Consider the following 14,910-nt stretch of genomic DNA (forward strand, 5'->3'; position numbering starts at 1 on the left):
ATGACTCACCGTGGAATGCCACCTGAAGATCCATCAGCCGGGCGTACCTTTCTCCCGAGCATCTCCATATAAAATTACGCACGAACTCCTGTTTAAAGTACACGAAAGCATAACGAAAGAAGATACGCATAAAATTACACTTAGTGGTTGTTTTGACAATACAGTCATTAAAACATCAACCAATAATTTTTTTTAAAAATTTTTATTTTACGAGGGTTCGCAACAGCAGAGGTAATATCAACCCTCGGGGTGCCGGTGTTTTTGAAAAAAAAAGCCCATTTGTAAGTATGTCGGGTTCGAATGCAGGGCCGCTGGATTCGAACCCAGGACCTTTACCTTACAGTGATGAGCGCCGTGTCAACGCCTAAACCGTTGCGGCCACCGACGCCCCTGAACCAATAATTAAAATTAGTGATCACACCTTAATTAAATTAAAATAAAATATATTGAATATAAGTTGATGATTCTAAAAGCAGCAAAGCGTGATAAAATTCTAATCCTTTTAGCCTAAACTTTCAGTCCACTTGGGGAAAAAATAAACAAGACGCGTAGTGTAAAAGTACAGGAAACAGTTAAGTGAGATGTTTACACGTTTCAAGTTATGTTTCAACTTGAAAGGAATGACTCACAACCTGACAGGAAGTCTCGACTTGAACCGCAAAAGTTTGACTGGTTCAAACTTCAGCGGATTAGCTGAACAGTTGAACATCTATGTTGAACCGAAGATTTTACGGCAGATTTAATTCAAATAAAGTTAAATCGTTCGAAAGCGCCTTTAAAAGCATAAATGTTGTCGACCGTTTAGGATAAATTGATGACTGTAATGAATCCGTTACTTTCTTTGAAATAACCGATTTATATTAAATGGAGATTGGAGGGAAATTGTTTTAGTTCTATTAGTCCAAGAAATGGAAATTATCGGATTTATTGGTGAAAACGTTTTTGGCATAAAAGTTTGTAAATTTCTCAGCCTAATGATGACTCGATTTGATGACTTTAAAAATTTAGATTTTAGATTAAATGCATCGAGTTTTATCGTAAAAGAAATTGCCAACGTTCCAGTGATGAGTAAAAAAACAAAATTAAGACGGTTGGGACCAAATATAAGAACATTTAATGGTTTGCTAATCAAACGTTGATCAATGTTTATTGAAACATGTGAAAAAAAAAACTGATTCAAATCGCTTTCAACTTTTGTTGATTAATTAAAGGTTTGCTCGGTTCAGAAGCGGGAATTTTGATTTGGAAGACGCAAAGCGCTCTGGTAGTCCTTAACCTTGACCAAATTCGATCGTTTTTTTTTCTCAAAAATTAAGCACACTGAACGACACGAGTAATTCCAGAGACACAACATATTTCATAGAAGCGTTTCAACCCATCTGAGAACAGCTGGATATGAATGTCGGAGCGACATATAGGTTCCTCACATGTTGACAGAAGAAAAACGCATCCTCTTTGCAGGATACCTTGTGTAGAGGGTGGCGGAGGAATATCGAGTACTTGACTGATGGTATGGACATAAGACTGAATACCTGGCAAGTCCCTCATCCGACCCAAAGAGGCAAAGACCTATTAGTCTACTTAGCTCTGTTAGTAAGATATTTGAGCGTAGTATGCTGCCTTCTTGCGTTATGTCATCTACTATCCTGGAAAATTTGGTAGAGGTAGATCCTGGCCTGAAACCAAACTGCTGAAGCATGGAAGGAAGCAAGGGCTGATCCAGGTTGGTCATCAGGAGGGGGTAAACAATTTCGACTTATTTTTTTAAAGGCACAGGGGATCTAAAAACGTGCAAATCGGGAAAAAATTACACATCGTTTTTCGCCCCAATGCAATTTTTTCTCCTCCTTCAAAAGAAAAAACTGAAAAACTTGATTTAAAAGTTTCAATAGTTTAATTTCAAAAATAATCATAATTTTCATGTTTTTAGCCTCCAACATTAACGAAAATGAAAAATTAATCACCAACTTAGAGGTGATCACATCGAGAGATCCAATAAAACGATTAGAGGCAGAAAAGCACCAGAAGGACATTTCTATTAGCAAAAAAAAATCATGGTCTGCAAAGTAATATTTTAGCACAAAACACAAGCGAACAACATGGTTTTGATCGATATCCAAAAGGGCTTTGTCAATGTTTAACATAATGATATAGAACGATGTTGGAATATAGCTTCCCTCTCTACACAATAAAAATGGACTACTCCTAACTCTTATCCTGATAATTCCGGATCTGCTTTCGATCATTCCTTTTCCAATCGATAGACATTGTAGCTGGTGTTCCTCAAGGCTCTATCCTTGGACCCATCCTTTTCCTAGTATATTTCAACAAAATACCTCGCCCTAAGAACGACAAAAGGTCTACGCTGGACGGTATTTTTACAAACTGTCTGTCCTAAAGGCCGAATCTACTTTCCAATGTAGTGGGGGGCGGAGGTGATCCAAGAAATGACGTCAGACCTCTTCGAACTGGAGGTGGGGGAGTAGTGTGGGTAACAATTGTCTGCCTAAGTGCTAACATAGGTGGACCCAGTAAGTGACCTTGTGCCGGTTCAACACGCGTTCGCCGATTTGCAGACCCAACTAAAACGATATTCCTTTAGTCGTAGAGACTAATATAATACATTTGTAAAATAGTTTTTCACAAAAATGTCTTGAATGAAATCTAAACCTGCGAGGGACAGACCAAGTAAAGTGCGCAGATCAGTTTAACACTTGCAAAACTGATTAGATACTTCTTGTACTTTGACAGCCGACTAAAAATAAACTTCTTATGTTCAGGTTTATTTCTTCATTATTTTTAAACGTCTTGTTAAAGGGGTAAATAAATAATACTTTGGCCTAGTTATTTCACAAATTATAAAATTATTAAGACGAGTAAATTATTTTGTAATGTTGTTGAAAGTTGTTAAGTGTCCCTTGAAAGGGAATGTGGGCAAGTTTATGTCCTCCTCGAATGGCCCTAAGTGTTTTTATGGCGGGTGGTTTCAAATACACAGTCATGTGTCACACATCAAGTTTGTAAACGTACAATATTGCTTTCACAATTTCTAGATTTTAATCAAACGGCTGTTTTGCGACTTGGTGAACCAACTTCGTCCGTTTTAATAAATTGGGCACGCTTTCGGCCCGCCGGATATCTGAGCGTTGAATGGCAATAAGAAAAAGAAAGCCTATACATCGAGAAGGAGGAACGCATTTTGCGTGATACACATGCAAACATGCTGCACCCTACGCGTACAAAGTCTTTCGTAATTAAGCTAAGAATTTACGATTTAAAAATGACTCTTTTAGTAACAGTTATACTATTTTCGTGTCGAATCATTGTAAGTTTGGATTTATTTTTAAAAATCTTCAGTTATAATCTCAAACCTAACTGCTCACGGACCAAACGCGGTACCTGAAATCCTATGCCACAGACAAATTTACGTTAAAAGTAGATATGAAAGGCCAGTCCTTACTTTAAATTTTTTTAATTGTAATGTGGAGTAAGGTGATGATGTAGAATGAAAATGAAATGAAAAACTGTTATATTTACAATATAAACCAAAATTTAATAGAGAGAAGAAAAACATAATAGTAAATAGACAATGGATTGAAAAATCCTTCTGCCGCAAGTCGCCATGTTAATGTAAATAACAATGAAAATTCTGTATGCATTTAAAAAAAGAGAAGATGAGAGAGAGAGTGTGAGAGAGAGAGAGCGAGAGAGAGGGAGTGAGAGAGGGAGAGGGAGAGGGAGAGGGAGAGGGAGAGGGAGCGAGAGGGAGAGAGACAGAGAGAGAGTGAGGGAGGGAGAGGGAGAGAAGGAGAGAGAGGGAGAGGGAGGGAGAGGGAGAGGGAGAGGGAATGAGAGGGAGTGGGAGGGGGGAGAACTATAGTAATAAAATCAAAAATTAAATTCTTCTGCCAGCTCGTATCTATAACCCCAAGCCTGACTCACAAACCCAATCAAAGTCTTTGATCTTAAAACCTCCTAAAAACTCAGAAGTTCACCCTTTGACAGAGTGAAGCAATCAAGCAAGCGAGCGGATCTCACCTAGAATTGAACACTCTGCCAAGAAATGAAAAACAGATTCGAGGTTATGCGAATTGCAAAATGAACAACAATTATTTGAAGATCGTGAGATGCGGACTGGTGTGACGTCGGTTTAGAAAAACATTTTTTTTATCGTGCCGACGTTTCGATCTTTATTGAGATCATCTTCAGGGCGTTGTATTGCCTGCATTCCAACAAAAACGTTCTCTGATTGATAGCCGGTGCAAGTTTCTTTTCATTGTTGGCAATGTCCTTCAGAATACTCTTTGCTTGGATATGCAGTTGAAATCTTTTCATAGAACCAAATCTTCGTTTTTCTCGTGTAGAAATGTGTGGTGTTTAGGGACAGTGAGTCAACATGGAATTCTATGAACGTATTTCAACTTCATATGGACACCAAGGAAAGAGTATTCTGAAAGAAATCGCCAGCAATGAAAAGAAACTTGCATCAGCTATCAATCAGAGAACCATTTTGTTGAAATGCGGACAATACAAGGCACTGAAGATGATCTCAGCAAAGATCGAAATGTTAGCACGTTAAAGAAAATGTTTTTCGAAACCTACCAACCAGACAAGAACCAGACAGCATCTCACGATCTCCAAATAATCATTAACTAACGGTCGCTAAACACCACACAAAGTGAGCAACCCTGCTCACCCCTATTCTACACGGCCGAGTTCAGCTGAAGAACTTGGAAGAACATTTTGAAAAGCCAACGCAGCTCAACCAAATAGTAACTTTTAAAATTGGGCTTTTTCAGATCGAACAACGCTGGAGGGCTCCTTAACTCTTTGTATAATGAAAGGTACGCCGAGCTCATGGCACGGTAGGCACATTCACTGCGGTGTTGGGAATTAATCCGGCCAAGAGAGCCGAAAATTGGGTACTCCAGTTAGTTATATTTTCCAATGACAGGGAGAAGTCAATATCACATTTCGCGAACAGTGATTTCCAGGAAGAGAACCATGAAATCTCTGATCCAACAATTTCAAGCGGGGTAATTTTTGAGAGTCTCGAGTCTGGAGAACCTAATGTCTTCAGGATAAAAAAAGGTGCAGCTCGAGAGTGAACACAAATGTGAACGGTGGCAGTTTCTAAATAGACGAGGTAATTTGCTGTACCACCCGGTAGAGAAAAATTTTCTTATGAAAAATCGCTGGAAACCACAGCTTCGAATCTCTGAAAGCCCCACATCCGACACCCATAGCAAAGACTCGCTCGAGACACATCGTTAAACATATAAAACTTTACAATGATCTGGAAAGTGTTTTGAGTCATAATGGACAACCAGATTTGAATCAAGGGTAATTTAGCGTTAGTGAGGTGAAGATGTGGAGTGACGTAATGAGGTGGATGTGACACGGAGGAGGTGGCGGAGGCTGTCCCAGAACCGGAAACTACCCAAGTTCAAAAGCTAACAAGCGGTTCGTTAATTAATCATTACTGCCTGATTTTTACCCCACCGCAAAAAAAAAAAAAAAAAAAAATCCTGATCAGGGGGACAAATAGTACTCGTAATCAACGAATCCCGGCGGTTTTAAAAGCAAACAACTGTCATCACCAAGTTTTAATTGACTCTACCTTGCAATAGTCGTCGACTATAAGGTTATAAAGTCGCTGACGGTTTTTTTAAAAATTTTCTATCAGAAAATTAGTGTACAAAATTCATTTTTTGGTAGATATGGAAAAATGACAAATGGGAAGAGAGAACAATAATGCTAAGGAACCGGTTATGTCGGTCTTAATGATTCACCATTCACCGCCCGCGCCTCGTGACAGAAAGATGTTACGTTAATTCGGTGGTACGACCCCCCCTCCGTGAGGTCAAGCCCACACAACTTTAGTTGACTCTTTGTTAATTGGTGCCAACGAGTGTAATCTAAGTTGTTTCCTACTTGATGACCTACTTAGTGGTTGGGAGACAATCGGACGTGATGCTATTTCGAGGTTGTCTGGTTATCCTTCTCTCGGGGGTGATGCTCGCTTTGCTCAATCGAACTATCGGGGCGACCGATTTCTGTTGATATAATTTAACGCTGTTTTGAATTGTACAAATTTGACCGAGTAAGGGATACGAGAAAATGGATCAATTAGCAAGGCCAATTAGTACCATAAACGAGCTTGCGCTAACCGAAAACAGTTTATTGACATCTGTTCGAAAGTGTACTACCTCGAGGTACGGGTTGAAAACAAATTTTTCAAAACTGATAATCTCCAGTTCAAACCACTTTAGGTTTTCAACAACTCACAGACTAACCGCGTAAAAGAATATAACAACATTGTACTAAGCCTACATGGACCAAATTTATTCACGTGTCCTTCTCTGTAATATCTTACAAATTGTGTAAAACACAAAAATAAACAAGTGTTGTTTGTTCTGTCTTGTATACGCTATCTATTCCTCTATTGAGCTGAAACAGTACTGCTCGGGTGCTTTCCTTGATCAGGCTCAAGCCTTTGATAAAGTACCCGTGTGCCAGGGGTTTCTGTGGAAGCTCAAGAGCATCCTTCCCTTTATCTACTTTCTCATATTATGATCATATCTGACTGACCGCTTCATTCTGATCCAGGGAACATTATTCAAACCCCTGTTAAGGCTAGAGTCCCACATGGTTGTATCCTTTTTTCAACCCCTACTCTTCCCGACACATCCGTTCACATTTGCCGATGGAACTGCTGTTCTATCCTTCAACAACAACACTTTCATTTCATACCGCTCCCTACAGGCTCACCTTATCAACCTAGGCTGACAAAGTGGTCAATGTAGACAAAAGCCAACATATAACTTTTACCGATGTGGAATAATGCCACCACATCAACATCATATCGTAAGTTAACCACGTACGCTACCTCGGAGTGTATATCGACAAAAGACTGACTTGGAATCCACAAAAAGCAGGAACTGACTAAACGTTTGAAAATACTGCCAGGACCTCTAGTCAAAGGATCAAAACTTTAAAACAAACGATTGATGTGAGACAATAATTAAACCCATTTGGCCATAGGCATCGAACTTGTGGATCAACTAAATCCAATTTCATCCGAAAAATAGTAAATGTTCTACGTATCTAATCACACAAACCAAATTTTGTCCCCAAAATTACACAGATCCCTTTCATTACACTCCAATGCCCTAGTTTTAAACCAAATCCCGAACTATTCCCAATAATCTTAAGGTTAAAGAGGCGTTGGCCTCGCGACCTTCTAGAAGTGTCACTAGTGGATGATTCTTTCGAACTTAGTAACAAATTTTGTTTTATTTACAAATCAATAAACTTTGTGAAAAGAAAGTACTGTTGTTACAGTTACATCGTAAAGCCATCCTACGTCAATAGGGCCTCCTCGTCCTGCAAACCACGGACACGTATATCGCTGACATCAAAAACAACAATCCACCTACGATCTGGTTCCTCACCTCTTCGATAAACAAACAATCCGTTTTGCTTTCTAGGTTTTTATATATTATTATATTATATAAATTTTTATATATTATTATTATTATATTGAAGTTGGTCGGGGAGAGAGAGTACCGGCTCAGTAGTGACACACTGGGCCCGTCTGCCTTCGCGTGTACCCTTGTCAAAAGTAGACCAAACAAATTTGTTTTTGTTGTTTTAAGCACCCTGTAAAACTGTTAAATACGAATTTTCGTAAAAATAAAAAAGTTCACATTTTTTACTTGATTGTCTGTCGTTCCACTTAAAAATTCATAACCTTTCCAAATTCAAACTATTAGTTCTATTCGATATTTTATCTTCTCTGAGTCTCTGCCAACTATGTTTAGATTAATGGCATTAAGTTAGAACAATAAGGAATAAATCAATAAAATCTTCTCAAACGTTTCATTTTATATTTCAGAAAGCCAAATTTGTGCAATTAGATGTCGTTTATAGGATTTTAAATCCAAGTAAAGTTTCATCTGGGTCAGTAGATTTGTTTTAAAATTATTTTTGTAGGATTTTCAGGCAAAAAGTGACACCACTCGTTCCACTTACATTTATTTCACAGACGTTCGAAGGATATACCTTCTTTCTCAAGGTATACAAGAAAAACGCCTACAACACACAAATACATTTACTTTTTTTGATTGTATATTTCAAACACCTTCAGGAGAAAAAAACCCTTACTGGGAAAATGTTCGTAGATCTCGTTTCAGGTACTAGTCCGTTTCACCATAGTACATACAGTCCTTACAGTTCTTTTTTAATAATATTAAGTATTTACTGTATAATATTTATTTGTGTTATAATTTCCTCGTTTCGCACGTTCAAATTGAGCGCCATTAAAAAAATCAGCTGCTAATTGGAACGTCGCGTTGGTGGAGGTAACAGCGGGTTCACTTTGGCAATTCATGTCGAGAGACGTGGTTGTAGAAGTCCTTCAACCTGATGATGAGCTAAAAGGCTCGAAATCCGGATCGTTGCAAAAAACTTACTGTGAGTAGGAACTATCTTTTTAAAAAGGATTGAACACCACACTCACTCCATCATTTATCATTTCTAGTCCTTACAGTTTATTTTATAAACCACCCCAGATATTAGTTCAGTGGGTCTGATGAACAGCCTTTTTATCGGTGAGACATTAGTAATAGCTACCTTCGCTCCTGGACATTTCTTTAAAATAAACTGTTTCAGTCTGTCTGACGTGTACAATTTTCAAATTCATGGTCTACATTCATCAGTTTATCACCTGTTCGGAAATCCCACATGTTTTTATGATTTGTTAATTAATCCCTTAGGGAACCTATTCTCAGTAGGATGTCTATAACAATTTTTTTGTCTTTGTAGGTCTTCAGAAATGGTTAGATCTAAAGACAAAAATCTAGCCGAAGGTCGTGGGTTCGAGTCCCGCTCGTTACACTGACTTTTTTATCTCAACTAAAAACTTAATTAATTTAATTTTTAAGTGTGAACCTGGAAAAGACTCCGCTCACACAAACACAAAATTATTGATTGATAATTTGGGAAGTTAGTGTCTGAGTGGATTTAGCCGAAGATCGTTGGTTCGAATCCCTCTTTTGACACTGACTTTTTATCTCAACCAATACCTTACATTAAGATTAATCAATTGAAAGATCGTTTTTAATTTTCTCTTTCCAAAAAAATAAATTTAAAAAGTGCATTGAGGTATCATTCTATTGTCGCAGACTCTTTATATTGTGTCTTAAGGAAATCTATGAACCTACTATTTCTAGTAATTCTTCAACTAATTTCAGCTGAATTGGTTGAAACTTGCATTATGTCAATTTAGTAGTGCATGTTGAATTTTGCGATTTTTAAACTAATCAATCACGGTATATTAAACTTGATTCTAACTATTTCGAGACTCTTGACAGAGGAAGTAAGCGTATCGGAACGCTTCCAGAAATACGCCCAGAGTTTTTTTAAACAATAAAATGGAAGCTGAGGCATCAAGCGGGCAGAGGGAACAGTCGTAAATTCCTTCCCGCATCTGTACTTTCGACCTTAAGACCCCTAACTTCATCAGCCGCCGTGAATCATCAATCAACTCCTTCCTCCTCCATCCCGTTTTTTCCCGATTGATTTATCGTTCAAATGAGCCCGTCTTAATAAGATTGTTTTGATTTTCATTAATAAAATACTCGGCTCTTGTAGCTAGGATTAAATTAAAATTAACAAGGCCATTAAATAGAAATAACATTCTATTTAAAAAAAATTCAAAAGTATTTTATTTATTGCTATCTGTACAAAATATACATTGAGGAAATAGTTTAGTTATAAACGAATCTGACAGACCTGTCAGACCAGGAGGCAGTGGGGAGAGAAACCAACCAGTGCTGGTACTCGCTTATTTAATTGGGTAGGTTAAATTTAATTGGATGGGTTAGATTTAAAGTCCACGAGGCCATCGTCGTTTTAAACGGCGCGGAGGATTGCAAGGGTGAGACGTTCAGGAAAGAGTTAGGGCTGGTGGGTTAGGGTGGAGGGATAGTTTATAGTGGAAAGTGAAGAAGCGTGTTCGGATAAGATCTTTCACGAAAGGTATTTCAAGATCTTATGAACAATTTGATTGGTGACACAGAAGGGAACATACAGGATACGGTGGAGAACTTTAGATAGAAAAGATTGAATTCGTTGGATATTGGATGATTTGGCCGAACCCCACAGCTTGACTCCGTAGGTCCAAATAAGTCTGTGTGTTTTGTAACCGTTAGTTTGTTATGTATGCTTAATGGTGATTTTGGTCCGAGTAGGTGTCTGAATAGTCCATATCTTTTGTTAAGTTCTTGTCGTTTTAACCTAGTGGGTTCCATAGTAGGGGGCTGAGTAAAACCCAAGATAATGGATTTGGTCCGATTGTGGCATATTCTTGTTGTTAATGTGCAGGTACGTTTGAGCGTAAACATATCTTGTTGGCTATTTTGTACGTTTAAACTGACCCACCACAGATTGCACCAGTCGGTAATGAGGTTCAGGTGTTGTTGGATTGCTTCTGTTGCTAGAAAAGGATTGAAGTATGTCGATAAGATTGCGGTGTCGTCCGCGTAGGTTGTGAGCTGTGTGTTTGGATGTGTGGGCATATCAGCAGTGTAGATGTTGCAGAGGATTGGGCCTAGGATACTTCCCTGTGGAACGCCCGCTTTGATCGGTCCCAATTTTCATATTAAACCATTTTTTGGCAATGCAAACGATTAATTTGATCTTATAATCCCATTGGTATGAAAAGCATGTTATGTATTTCCATATGATGAGCCTCTGTTTGACGTTTGCCCCGGGGAATGAAGGACGAAAGGGCCCAATATGCTTATGAATACAACTCTCAATTTTAACATCACCATAAAATAAAAATAATATATTAGAGATTTACTATTATAATATATGATGTCAGTCTCCTCACAAGTAAAATTCAGCACGCCACTCATCTATTGACCTCTCCTCCGTTATATCTATATGGACCAGTTTTTCCCATCTTTCCTCCAAACCATTCCTGGCTTGGGGTTTGTTTTTCGTCCGTACCTACCCTTTCGGGCTTACCAGACGCCTGGGAGTACCAGAGCACCCCCAGCAGTTGGTGGCTTTCAGTGTTTCCACCTTCAGCCATCCCCCGGAGGAGTAGATAAGGGTAGCTCTACCTCCGGCTCCGGTTGGCCGGCGCCCTCCAGCTAAGACGCAAGTTAGTTTCAAACCACGAATTGGTGGCTACTTGGAATTGCCCCCTCCTGTGGTTCAGTATTATTTTTAAGGTGGGACGATCGCCCACCCGAGGGTTGCCCCCCTACTGTTCTCACCCGTTACCCGAGGGGTAAAGGTTCAGTAACCAAGGAAACCCTTGCAATGGGGGGATTGACAGGAAAGAAGGAAAGGAAGGAACGGGAAGGGGGAAGTTACCTCCATCATGGGTTACCCCTAGGCACCAGGGTTGATGGTAGGACTTTGCCTAGGCCCATAGGGAAGTTACCCTATGGGAGAATCTATGTGGACCAATCGGTAATGAGGTTCAGATGTTGTTCGAATGGTTTTGATACTAGGATAGGGTTAGAGCGTGTAGATAAGATTGCGGTGTAGTCCGGGTAGGCTGTGAGTTGTGTTTGGTTGTGAGGGTATGTCAGCAGTGTAGATGGTGAAGATGATTGGGCCTAGGATACTTCCTTGTGGAACGCCAGCTTTGATTGCGTGCTAGGTGAAAAATCGGTGCCGATTCTTACTCTAAACCATCGATCCGAGAGGAAGGATTTCACGATAAGATAGTAGGAATGAGGAAGGATAAGTTTTAACTTATAAAGGAGGCCGGGGTGCCATACTCGGTCAAATGCTTCCGTAACGATTAATTAACGTAATGTTTAATCGGCATTTCTTCGACTAAAGGTTTAGGATTAACACGTGGCTTAATTTCTTAAGTTTAATAAATAATTTATTGTATTTTAAAAAGAAAATGGCAATGGTTAACAACCTGAAGCTGGCCAGTGAGTTATAAAAAAGAGAGAAGCAGAATAAGTCTACTCAGATCGAGATGCGGGAGGCCACCTCTTTTATCCCTATACCTATCCATTTTCATTGGCGCAGACGAAAAAATTTACGTTGTGAGTGGATATAAATATCTAGGGGTGCTCTTCACTCGCTAACTCTAATATCTCACTTTAAAAAAAAGGTTTATTTCGCCGAAATTTGCAATCAGCTCGGTTTGGTCTAACCTTCTCTCAAGCTCTTCTATTGGGTTGTCCGGAAAATAATGCAGGATTTTAAGTTTTCATTAAAAAAAATCTATATAAAATATTCTGTTTACGTTTACAGGATTACTCATTTGTNTTTGATTAAAGAACATTGCTTTAAAGTAACTAGTTTCTTTTTTTTTGTTTAATACCAAAATCCTGCATTATTTTCCGGACAACCCAATATTTCAGCTAAATTTGCTAAAGCTTAGCTAATGTTAAAGTTAGAAATTTGTAATTCAATTGGTTCTGGGTTTCATATTACGCCATCTACAGTTTCGGACAGAAAACCTTATTAAACCATCACTGAAGATGAAGAAAAGCGGAATAGGCGAACGGAAATGATCGGATAAGAGCGAAATAATTCTCTCTCTCTCTCTCTCTCTCTCTCTCTCTCTCTCTCTCTATCTATCTATCTATCTATCTATCTATCTATAGATACTATGTCTATCTATATCTGTAAGTGAATGATCTTAGGTGTGTTAATCGTAAAAACGAAAACTGCTGAACGGATTTCGATAAAACTTTCACACTTTGTTTTTATTAGTGCCTGGCGGGTTTAGAGACTATACAATGGGCATAAAACATATAATAGGCGTCAGGATTTACAAAAAAAAAAGGAGAAATAATACCTTTTATTATATCACTGGGCAACGCCGGGTTATAAAGCTATTATTGTATAAATTGAAATAATAATAAAAAATTGTAAGTAAAATCTAAATTTAATTAAATGAGCATTAATCGTTATTTATAGAGTAAAAATATTATTTTTGGTGGATTAATTTTATTGTTGGTTAACATAAAGACAAAAATATTCTAAGACGAAGAATATTTTAATTTGGTGTGATTTAAAAAGATAAATCAACAAAATACCTGCTTTTTTGCATATTTTAACAAATTTTCTTCAAGGTCAGTAAATGGTCAAAATTTGGATTTGACCTCATTGTCGTGATGGTAGCGTTATAAAGCCCTCAGATACCGACCATCGCGGAATCTTGTAATCTATTTGATTCTCGGCGAAAAATGAAATGGCCACGGAGAGCTCCAGTGAAGATATACCATTTTGTTTATTAAATGCATTAGATTTCGTCGTCTTATTGATCAAATAACCTCTTTCAATTAATTAATCTTTATGTAAGGTATTGGTTGAGATAAAAAGATGGTTCGAATCCCTCTCGTGCCGCTGACTTTTTTTTTATCTCAACCAAGACCTTACATAAAGATTAATTTATAAAAATAATCTTGTAACTAGTTACATCAGTGAATATAACACAAACGTAATTCATTGGCTAACTCACATTTTTACAATGTAAAAGCTATGCAATATTATAACTTTTCATTAAATATGGCACTTCGTTTGTTTGTAAAGAGAGGATTATTATTCAAAATTTCAAAAACTACAAAGAAGATAAAAAAATTATAATTTCAAAAATTTTAAAATGTAGTTAAGATATTTTAAAGCTAAGAGTTAATTTGGGTGGTTTTTTCATGCTACATGTTTATTTGTTTGTTTCTCATTTTGTAAAGATATATTAGAGATATAAGCTACAAAGGAGACAAAAAAATTTGTAGTTTCAAAAATTTTAAATTGTAGTTGATATTTTAAATCCAAATTTAATTTGGTTGGTTTTTCATGCTACTAGTTTATTGTGTATTATGGTTGTTTATTTGTTTGTTTTTCATTTTGTAAAGATATATTAGAGATATAAATTACAAAGAAGATAAAAAATGTATAATTTCAAAAATTTTCAATTGTATTTAAGATAATTTAAAGCCAAGATTTAAATTGGTTGGTTTTTTTTCATGCTACAAGTTTATTCTGTATTATGTTTATTTGTTTGTTTTTCATTTTGTGAAGATATATTAGAGATATAAATTACAAAGAAGACAAAAAATTTATAATTTCAAAAATTTTCAATTGTATTTAAGATATTTTAAAGCCAAGATTTAAATTGGTTGGTTTTTTTTTCATGCTACAAGTTTATTCTGTATTATGTTTATTTGTATATTTCTCATTTTGTAAAGATGTATTAGAGATATAAACTACAAAGGAGACAAACAAAAGTTATAATTCCCTATTTTTCGTGGTCCGCTTGACCAATTAATACAATTCAATTAATGAAGGTTTTAAGTTGAGATAAAAAGTCAGTGTCATGAGCGGGATTCGAACCCAAGATCTTCGGCTTGATACGCCGCTACTCTACCACTTGAGCTATCCTGATTTCGATCCACTCGGACCCCAACTTCCCATCTCAACCAACCTTTCGAATTTTTCCCTCCTTTATGGCATTTTTCAATTTCAATCCAGCTCGTGACACGGACTTTTTTATCTCAACTTAAAACCTTAATTAATTGAATTGTATTAATTGGTCAAGCGGACCACAAAAAATAGTTAATTTAATGATTTAGAATGATGTATAGTTCACTAAAGTTCTCCGTGGCCATTTCATTTATCGCTGAGGATCAAATTGATTACACGACACTTGAAAAATGCCATAAATGAGGGAAAAATTCGAAAGATAGGTTGAGATGGGAAGTTTGTGTGTCCGAGTGGATCGAAGTCACGATAGCTCAAGTGGTAGAGCGGCGGCGTGTCAAGCCGAAGGTCGTGGGTTCGAATCCCGCTCGTGACACTGACTTTTTTTTATCTCAACTTAAAACCTTAATTAATTAAAATTTATAATTTCCAAATTTTTAAATT

The 14,910-nt window shown here is 37.3% G+C and overlaps 1 non-coding gene across 1 annotated transcript; it reads left to right on the forward strand.

Moving 5' to 3' along the window:
• Window positions 1–14,769: 14,769 nt before the first annotated feature.
• Trnad-guc lies at window positions 14,770–14,842 on the forward strand. The gene has a single exon. It is a non-coding gene; the product is annotated as a tRNA-Asp (tRNA).
• Window positions 14,843–14,910: the final 68 nt, after the last annotated feature.

The sequence above is a fragment of the Cimex lectularius genome, unplaced genomic scaffold, assembly GCF_000648675.2.
Source record: "Cimex lectularius strain Harlan isolate CLEC.00 unplaced genomic scaffold, Clec_2.1 scaffold22, whole genome shotgun sequence".
Taxonomy (NCBI): Eukaryota; Metazoa; Arthropoda; class Insecta; order Hemiptera; family Cimicidae; genus Cimex; species Cimex lectularius.